Here is a 10,415-nt window from a genome sequence, read left to right on the forward strand (position 1 = left end):
GACTGCTGTTGTAATAAATAATCCTTCATAAACGTTATTGCATTACATTCTTCATTTAATTATCTTTCCACTGATATATAATTTTATGGTATAACTCAGTGCTTTTTTTCTTAAAAAATGTTTAGGGGTACTCTCATTTTGACTCAAAATCACCACCAGAGGTGTGTGTTAGGATTCTTTTCCCGTATTGCAGTCATGGGATTGTTTTTATCACATGATGGTGTATGTTTTCATTCCACATTGTGGGAAGTGAAGGAGACAGGATGTTTGTATTACTGTGTTTCCGTGAGGTAGGACATTTGTCCTTTGTTCTTTCTCTTTGCTGTCTGATGTTGAAGAGGAAGGAGCTGAGTTACGATGCTCCAAGTATGTATATGTAAATAAACATAGTTTAGCCAAATGCTGCACTACTGAGTCTGTACACTGACTGCCTATACTCTGCTGATCTTAAAGTGTGCTGATGCCTCTGAGGTATCAGTCGCTGTGATGTTTGGGATGGAGAAAGATTTTGAATCTCCTGAACAACTCACCAGAAAGGAGAGAACATTGCCAGTCGGGTATGTGTCCCTGCCAGACTCCTACTCGTGTGTAGGACCTCCTGACCAAGTGGGGGGGGGATAAATACAGTTCAAATTGGGAAAAATAAATACAGTGGTACCTCAGTTTTCAAATAGCTTAGTTTTCAAACTACTTGGAACCTGAACACTTCAAACCCAGAAAGGAGTTTTCCGGTTTTGGAACTGTTTTTGGAAGCCGAATGTGCTCTGTTCTGAGCATAACTTCCGTTTTGAGTGCCACACTTCCGTTTTCCTAGTGAGCACTGCCGCCCTCCAGTGCTGGGTGCTTCTGCCACAGCAACCACCCCCTCCTCCAGCTCTGACAGCCCCAGAACTGAGTGAGGGAAGGCTGGGGGGGCAAGCGGGCAGGCAAGGGATGTTGCCCCCCCAGCCTGCTCCTGCTTGCAGGCAAGTAAGAGCAGGATCGAGCTGCTCCGCTAGGCAGCGTTGCTGCTTGCCCGGGGACAGGAGCTGGATTGGGGCTGCTCAGCTGGGGAGGTGCAGGCTGTATCACACTTTCCACTGAGGGGTTCGCGGCTGCACTCCACTCAAGGAAGAAGTTTAAGGGAGCCCCCACCTCCACATCAGAGCCCCTGCACCACCTGAAGGCAGTCAGGCTGAATAGTTGCTGGGGTTGGGGAAGGTGGAGGCAGCCCGGAAGCTGCATCTGAGAGCCCCTGCACCACAAGAAGGTAGCCAGGCACTCAACAACTGAGCTGCCCAATCCCGCTCCTACTTGCGTGCAAGCAGGAGTGGAGGCAGGGATCTCTTGGCATGAAGCCTCCACTCCACTTCTGAGAGATCCCCGCCTCCCTGCCTGCTTGCACGTGAGCCCTCCTCTCCTCCTCCTCCTCCCCCACCCCCAGCATGGAAGCTATGGCCCTGATGGGGCAATGGCGCACGTACTGGCATGCTTGCCATAGGTTCACCACCACTGAACTAGGACATAGTATACAAAGGGAATACCAACAGGCCACACTTTGTCCACAATTGACTGTGCAGCCCCTGAAAATTAAGCAGCTCATTAGTTGAGGAGGAAAACATATTAACTATATTATTCAAAAAATTCCATGCATGTGCTTACACAACAGTATTGCTATTCCAAAATCACGTGTGCGTGTGTGTGTGTATGAATACGGAAAACATATATGAGAATATGTATACACATACATCCACATATATGATACAAGTGTACCATAATTCCCATGCCTTCAGCATAAGTAACACAACTAAACAATACATATGTGTACCCGCATGTGTGTGCATGGCTATATCCCTATGTATAGAAACAGCTTAAGAAATCAGTAGCCTCAGACTTCCGGGTTGGCGCCTCTGGCAATGGCTGAATTCCTCTGATCGGGAGGGATTTGCTTCGTGGAAATCAGGGTCTGGCCGCCACAGCGAAGGCGGAGACCCACTAAAAATCACAGGCAGGAGAAGCCTGTGAACGTGGGATTCGGCTGGCACCTTTTGCGTCTCCCCTACTCGCGGGGAAACCCAGTTTCGGGGATCCGGAGCGACGTGGGGTGAGTGGCGCAGTGCTTCGAATTGACTGCTTCTTTCACGGAGTGAAGCCGCATTGCTGTTGCCGGGGTGCGCTGACTTTTTCCTGTGGATAATTTGATCTTAAAACAACTACCCGTGAGTAGAACGGAAAATTGGATTTTTAAACGTCTTAATTTGGCACCAAAACAGGGAGGTTTCAAACAGGAAGTCCGCCTTCCCCTTTTGTAAATAGACTGAAGCTAAGAGGCTGCAAGCTAAAGTCTTGGAAAGCCTTCCGTAAAGGATTAAACTTCCATCGGTTAAAATCATTAAACCCCCCTTGGAAGCAGGAGAAGAGGGGGGAAATTTTGGATCGTGTAAGCCTGCAGGAGAGAGTGAAGAAAGTTAAATTACCACCACTCTGAACCTGGAAACGGGCTGCTAATAAGACTGACGTTTTGGAAATGTTCATTGACTGTGAATAGAACGTTCGTTGACAGCTAGTTAAACAAGAGAAATACATTGTTTCCATTGTCTCCTTCTGCGTTTAAAAAGGAGTAAAAGTAACTGAAAATTGAAGCTAACTTTATTGCTTGAACTGTGCTTAAAAGGACTGATACAAATAGAAACTGTCCCCCTCTAGAGGAAGCCTTTGAAACTGTTACAAGAGCTGAGCTGGGGGAATTTCCAGCTGCAAGATAAAAAACTGTGAGAATCTGAGATTGACCTTGGATTGGTTAAGAATGTTGACAGAAGAAGCCTTAGTAGTTGCATTATGTAAGATAAATGACTTACTGGAACAGCTCCACAAGAAGACGGATGTGATGACTATCAAAATTGATAACTTGGGACAAAAAGTGACCAATTTGGGACAAAAAGTGAACATTAATATAGAAACTATTCAGGAATCGATACAGGAACCTACTTCGACATGGCAAATTGTGGAGAAGGCGAGGGAGAAAGTTGTTGTTGTTGAACCTAAAGTAACACAAGTGGAGAGGGAGAGAGCCCCAGCCTTTCAGATGCAATTTGTTGACTATAAGTTGATGCCTTTTATGATTGAATTTAGAGAAAGGCAGATTTTGAGGATTGGAGCCCTGCTTGGACTGGAGAAGGAAAGTTGGATAGATCCGCTCATGCAGGGATTTACTGATCTTTGGGACCTGGACTTGGGTCAGGATGAGATTGGAGTTGTGGGGACCTTTAGATTTGGAGAAATTTTGAAACACGTCCTGAAATATCTTTTGGACCTAGTTTTAACTATGGAGATTTGGCTGACCTGTCGAGAAGGAATAAAAACATTGCTAGGTGGGAGTTCCCCCGAGATCTACTCTTCAGCATCAAAGGAAGGAAAATAAGAACAAGATCAGTAGAAGACAAAGTAAAGTGCATGTATAAATATGAAGAAGACTTGCAGAAGGGACTTGGAAAAGAGTTAAGAGCCTCGGACAGAAGATCTGGCAGAATCCGAGACCAGGGAGAAGAGACGGTGGAAGAAGATTGGAAAAAGTTTAAAGACTATCTATAGAAATACTGTAAAATTAATGAGTGTTAGAAAAATGTTGGAATGAAATTATATGGCTTTAGTAGAAATGTTATAAGGAATTAAGCATAAATAAGTATTATAGTATTAATGGAAAATAAGGTTAAAATATGTTAAGATAATTATATGACAGAAAACAGAGAAAGATGGAAAGGAATTGCTGAAACAATTAATAGAAGTGGAATACAAAAAGGGAGGTGAGAGGAGGTCGATGAAATAAGGGAATGAAAGATAGGGTATTGAAATGATATGATGTGTGTTTTTAAATTGTTTTTGCTCTGTCTTGTTTAGTTTAATGTGTTAATGCTGTGTTGGGTATTGTTTATTGGATTGTTTTTCTCTTTCTTTTGCTTTTTTTTTGCTTTCCCCCCTTTTTTCTTTTTTGTAAGGTTTAAAAGTAATAAATATTATTTTTAAAAAAGAAAGAAATCAGTATCCTCTTGTAATATTACCACGTTGAGGTTGGAAGGGGCCCTGGGTCATCTAGCCCAACCTCAAAAGGCACAGAAACCTGCATAATAAATTCGAAGCAAACTCGCATAACCAACACTATACATACACACCTGCACACATGTAAGCACACACATGCACATACACATACACCCATGTCCACCCATGTAAACACACCGCAAACGTAGTGATTGACTCTCTGTACTTTCCTAAAGAATATAGTTAAAGTCGAGAGAAGCCCCTGGTCATCTAGCCCAATCTCCCAGCATATTTTATAGTTGAAGGGGATCCCAAAGACCATTCTAGTCCACCCCCCTACAATGCAGGAATATACAGGGAAGTTAGTACTCTGCTCTAACTACTAAGCTGTGCTGCCTGTAATGCCAGGTGTGCAGTTATCCCATATGCGGTCAATTTCTATACCACTTAATATAACAATAAACCTTGGGTTACAAATCTTTTTAACGGAATGAAGTGCAATATACAATGTAATTCTTTGTACAGACCTGCCTTGCCATTAGGCATATGCTGGGTGTGTAATTCTTATTATTTCTTAACCATTTTACTTGCTCTATATGTGTTCCAATATTTAAAATGCGTCTATAAAGATACATGATGCATAATTATACAGTGTATGATGAAACATATCTTATTATCTGAAGTTTATTATAACCTATAATAACCTATATAGGTATATATAGGCAGTGTGTAGTTGAGATCTGGTCACCACTGATGAACAGGAACAGTTAAGTTAAAGATATTTTCTTCCATGTATCTTTTAAATTATTTTTGGGGGGGGGGGTGACCGGTCTTCAGTTATGTATTTTAATAGCTTGCATTCTTAAGTTTTACATTTAACAACGTTATACGTTACTGTAATGAAGCACAATCCTGTAAAACTTAAGCAGACTGCCATCCCATTGTAAATAATAGTGCACCTTGCCAATGCAAGTTTAAATTGCATTGTGCCATTTTAAAATGTATTGGAAACAGTTTAGCTAAGCCCACAAAGTTTAATGGATGGAATCACGAGCTGTTGCAGTCCCTATTTCCCAGCATCAGAAACAGGAATTCCCACATCTCCAGACTCAGTCACCTTCCTTAATGTTTTTTTTTTTTTATGGTGGTTACAGATGCTTAGTTTTTTTACTTATTTTTTACTTTAAAAGGTTTTAACTCCCCACCCCCAGGAGAATGTTGCCTATGCTATCTACCGTGGGTTATTCCGTTAAAGGAATCTGGCGGTCGTGTATTCCGTCCGATGCCTGCTTGGCGGGAGGCCATGGCACGACCCTCGGTGACATCAGGGGTGAGCCTATAGTTGGATTAGCATCAACAGGCTCCACCTACTGTTGAATAAACCCACCTCCTATAGTCATCCAATGCCTAAGCCAATACCTTTTCACTGCTGTAATCAATAAAGTTGTGGCCTTTTCTTGCCCATTAACCTTATATCATGTGTCCTTGTGTGTTTATTTCACATAGCGGGGGTCGGGCCCTCGATCCACAACCAAGATCCCTACATTTTGAATTTTCATTTGACTATTCATCTTTTAGAGGATTTTGCATTTTGAACATGCACCAGATTTCAAATTGTGTATAAGTCTTTTCCTTCTTTCAAGGTTACTAAATCACACCAATTTAAATATTTTGATTATGGATCAAATAACAAAGCTGTCTACAACATGGTAAGTGATTTGGATTCTTATGAGTGATTTTGCTTGCAGGTTAATCATTCAATGTGAACAGTATTGTGATTTCTGAGTTCTTACATACTTCCTTTTTGAAAGAGTTGGATAACATCTAGAGACTCTGCCCTACAGCAGCAAATGTAACGTATTAAGTGTGTTGTACTGTGTGGCACTAGATAGGGCTGATGAGTGATGACAAAATTCCATATATATTTTAAAACTTTTTTTAAAGCATTTTCACAGGGTTTTTTTATATCTAGATGCAGCCAAAGACACAGAACTGGTTGAAGTTATGGGTTTGTCTAGTAAAATGGTGGCATTTAGAAACCCATCTAGTTCAACACTGTCCATACTGATTGGCAGCTGCTGTCATTCCAAGCCCGACCTGGAATGCTTTAATAAATCAGTTTAATGGACTCTGATATTTAGTACTGAGAAGCAAAATTCATAACATAAATTTCTGTAGTGCACGTAGATCACCATCATGAGACTGCTGCACCTCTGCTACAAATACTGTGCTTGAAATTTAGTATTTTTAGGAGAGGTGCAACAGTCTTATGATGGCGATTTATGTGCATTACAAATTTATTAAAGCATCTGAATACATTAACTAAATCAAAGCAAATATTATAAAATATAAAATGTTTAAATCTAAAAATTCAAATTTTAACATGTGGGATCTCAAAAGTGTTTTTTATAGTGAACATTTATGGGACTATTTGTACACAAATCCTATTCCAGCAATTTGTATTCCCACTTTGTTTCATGTAGAACATTGTAAAGAACCTGCTAGATTTTTAGTGTGGAATTATTGAAGCTTGTGGTTTTGGCACAGTATATTTGTCTGATGTGCAGTTAAATCTGGCACTTTCAGAACCAATATTTAAAACAAAGGACAGCTATCCTTCATGTTGAAAGTCACACATCTCTGAATTCTGTAATGCAGTTCTACAACCAAATTAATGAAAATATTAAAGAACAACTACAAATTTGTTTCTCAGTAAAACTGTAAAAATAAATACAAAACTGCATAATATTACCAAAACTGCTTGCAAAAATATGTATATTGCTAGCAAATTTGAGCACAGAAATCTGTGTTACATAAAATTGTGTTCAAAAATACATAGATTAGGAGACATATGCCTATTGTCTTTGTCCATGGAGTTTTCTTGGCAGGAATATTGGAGTGGCTTGCCAGTTCCTGCTCCAGGTGGATCACGTTTGGTCAAAACTCTCCACTATGACCTGCCCATCTTGGGTGCCCTGCACGACATAGTACATAGCTTCTCTGAGTTATTCAAGCCCCTTTGCCATGGCAAGGCAGTGATCCATGAAGGGTTGGTTTTCCCAGTATGGAAGTGAGAGCTGGACCATAAAGAAGGCTGATTGCCAAAGAATTGATGCTTTTGAATTATGGTGCTGGAGGGGACTCTTGAGAGTCCCATGGACTGCAAGAAGATCAAACCTATCCATTCTTAAGGAAATCAGCCCTGAGTGCTCACTGGAAGGACAGATCCTGAAGCTGAGGCTCCAATACTTTGGCCACCTCATGAGAAGACAAGACTCCCTGGAAAAGACCCTGATATTGGGAAAGATGGAGGGCACAAGGAGAAGGTGATGACAGAGGACGAGATGGTTGGACAGTGTTCTCGAAGCCACAAACATGAGTCTGACCAAACTGCAGGAGGCAGTGGAAGACAGAAGTGCCTGGCGTGCTCTGGTCCATGGGGTCACGACGAGTCGGACACGACTAAACGACTAAATAGCAACAAAGGAGACACATGCAGGCAAATGCATATACATTTTCATGAAGATTTTAAATAATTGCAAATTATTGCAGAAATGGTGCAAACTGGAAAAAAAAATGAAAAACTGGGAGAAACCTTAAATGTCAGATTAACCCAGCCCTACTAAAAAGTAAGCCCCACAGGAGTTAGTGAGTATAGGATTCCAACTTAAATCTTTAATATTATTCATTTCCCTACACTTATTGCTCCAGAGTACAGAATTAAATACTGAACAGATGGTTAAAGAATGATTTTTCAAGGTACAGATGTTTGGCATGCAATGCATTTGAAATCCAAAAGAGGTCTTAAAAATGAGAAAAATGTAAAAGTGAAAGGTGAACCTCATTTTCATGTTTCTGATCTTTTCCTCAACAGAGTATACCCCATTTTATAAGATAGAAGATATTACTGTGCTAACTGCTGTGTGGAGTGGTGGACACAAAATTGTTGTTACCACAGAGGATGCTGAACGGCTGCTCCCTCGAATCCCTCATTTAGTTTTCTATAAGAATATTCCTGAATGGCAACATACAGATTTTATCTGGGGTCTTGATGCACCAGAGAAGTTGTATAAAGATGTGCTATGTCTGATGCAAAAGTACAAATAAAATCTTAATGACTTACTAATACCCCGCCCATCTGACTGGGTTGCTCCAGCCACTCTGGGCAGTTTCCAACAGAAGATAAGAGAGCACACAATACATTGAATATTAAAGGCTAACCAATCAGGGGCTGCATTCAGACGTGTAAGGAAGGTTGTATAACTGACATACTCACTTGAACTTAAATTAGCTTGCTTTATCCTTCATGAGTATTTGGTGAGGCTGGTTTGGCAACAACACGAAACTGTGTCATTGGTGTCATTGCTCAAGTCCTGCCAATAGAGATTCAGGGGGCACCTTCTATGGCAACTTTTAAATGCCTCTATTCCACCAAGCATATGCTGGGAATTAATAGTACATCTCCCGCAATGGTCTACTGATGTTCATTTTTAATTTCTTTTTCCTTTTAACTTGTTTTTAACTTTTCATGATACTGGTTGTATGTTTTTATATCGATGCAAACTGCTGTGACCATTTGTTTTAAATGATGCAGCAATATATAGATATTTAAACAAACAAAAAAAATCAAATTTTGGAGGAAAAAAATGTGAGTGTAATTTCTGCACCTCTACCTAATATCTTCATTTTAATTTTATGTTGCTGCTGTTTTTCATCTAGAAAGCCAATAACTCTGGGAAACTCTTAAAAATTCCGCATTGGCTTATCTTTCATGTTTTTATTTGCTGAGGGGGATGTGGTTGTTTCTCCTGTTGAGATCCACTCTGCTTTTTCTTTACAACACTACGTTTCATAATCAAAGAAAGTGCTAGCAAATTCTGTGAGATATACTCCCTATAAATTCCCCATTTTTTATGGCGAGGCTGTCCAGTTCATACCATACAGCACAAACCTTCCATTTTCTTCATAGCCATCTCAGCCCCCCCCCCAAGCTTGTTTGCTGTGACATCGCTTTATTTTCACAACTGGTGGCCTCTTTCACCTAGGGACTCAGCTTTAATTAAGAGTTCTTGTCAGCGTTGGTCGCTTTGAACCAGTCCTGCAACTACATTAGCCGAAGTAGCGTCTTCACCCCATCGTTCAGCCCAAACACTGAGGTCCAGCTCTGAGGGCCTTATGGTGGTTCCCTCACTGTGAGAACTGAGGTTGCAGGCAGGGCCGGATTTAGATGAAGAGAGGTCCTAGGCTACTCCACTTGTGAGGCCCTCCCCATCCCCCCCTCACAACTAGAAGAAAATGACACAGTGTTATAAACAAAACTGAGCGAAGCCAAGGATGATGACGGGTATTTAAAAGTCTGCAATTCACAATTTCTCCTCTAAAGGACAGAAGATGTTATTGTTAAATACCACAGTGATTTTTAAAAATGCATAAAATTAACACTGAAAAGCTTTTGCAGTAAAGACTCTCCTCATGCAAAGAGGGGAGGGGTTGTGGGCGGGAGCCGAGCTCCGCCTCAAGCAGGGGATGTTAGCCCCCTGCTACCCACTCACCTGGCTGGTGCACCACGCCCACGGGCAAGCGCCCAACCAGGTGCCTTGGAAGGAGCGTGGACGGCAGCTCAACTTGCTGCCGCGCCAGCCATGAGGCCTCACTTTTCGCTGTCCCGTCGCAAGGCTTTCAGCCGGTCTCAAGCATCCACACCACAGGGTCAGACTTCCCAAGTCGGTTAAGGCTGACCTAGAGATCTGGATTACATTTTTGAACCTCTACAATAGAGTATCCTTATGGCAGGAGGTCCTTAACTTGACCTCAGATTCCCAGGTACAATCAGATGCAGCAGGGTCCCTGGGCTTTGGCTTGTACTTCAGGGGACGGTGGTGCGCTCAGCAATGGCCTGCGGGGTGGCAAGGCTAGGCTATCACTAGGGATCTCACTTTTCTTGAGGTTTTTTCCCATAGTAGTGGCCGTGCATATCTGGACGGAGGAGTTCCGGAATCGCCGGGTGTGTTTCAGAACTGATAACCAGGCGGTGGTGAACATACTGGCTAGGCAGTCATCTCATTCTGAGAGGGTGTCGTCCCTGCTACGGTCGTTTGTCCTCCGGTGCCTTGAGTATAACATAATTTTTTTGGCCAAATTTATACCGGGGGTCAATAACGATATAGCGGATGCCTTGTCTCGTTTCCAGATACCTCGCTTCCGGTTGCTAGCACCTGGAGCTCAACCGTTGCCCGAACCCTTTCCGGAGCACCTGTGGAACCTTGGAGACACAAAGTGATTAAGGGAGTATTAGCGTCTGTCGCACCCTCCACCCTCAGATCTTACAAGAAAGTGTGGGTTTCAGGTCAGGGATATCGGGGCTTTTGGCTAACGTTCCACCCACCACTGATGACGTTCTA

At 42.0% G+C, this 10,415-nt stretch overlaps 1 long non-coding RNA gene across 1 annotated transcript; it reads left to right on the forward strand.

Moving 5' to 3' along the window:
• The first annotated feature begins 9,913 nt into the window (after positions 1–9,913).
• Positions 9,914–10,347, forward strand: LOC128414010 (uncharacterized). The gene is made up of 2 exons (XR_008330560.1): positions 9,914–10,107; positions 10,205–10,347. It is a non-coding gene; the product is annotated as an uncharacterized LOC128414010 (long non-coding RNA).
• Positions 10,348–10,415: the final 68 nt, after the last annotated feature.

This window comes from Podarcis raffonei, chromosome 5, assembly GCF_027172205.1.
Source record: "Podarcis raffonei isolate rPodRaf1 chromosome 5, rPodRaf1.pri, whole genome shotgun sequence".
In the NCBI taxonomy this organism is placed as follows: domain Eukaryota; kingdom Metazoa; phylum Chordata; class Lepidosauria; order Squamata; family Lacertidae; genus Podarcis; species Podarcis raffonei.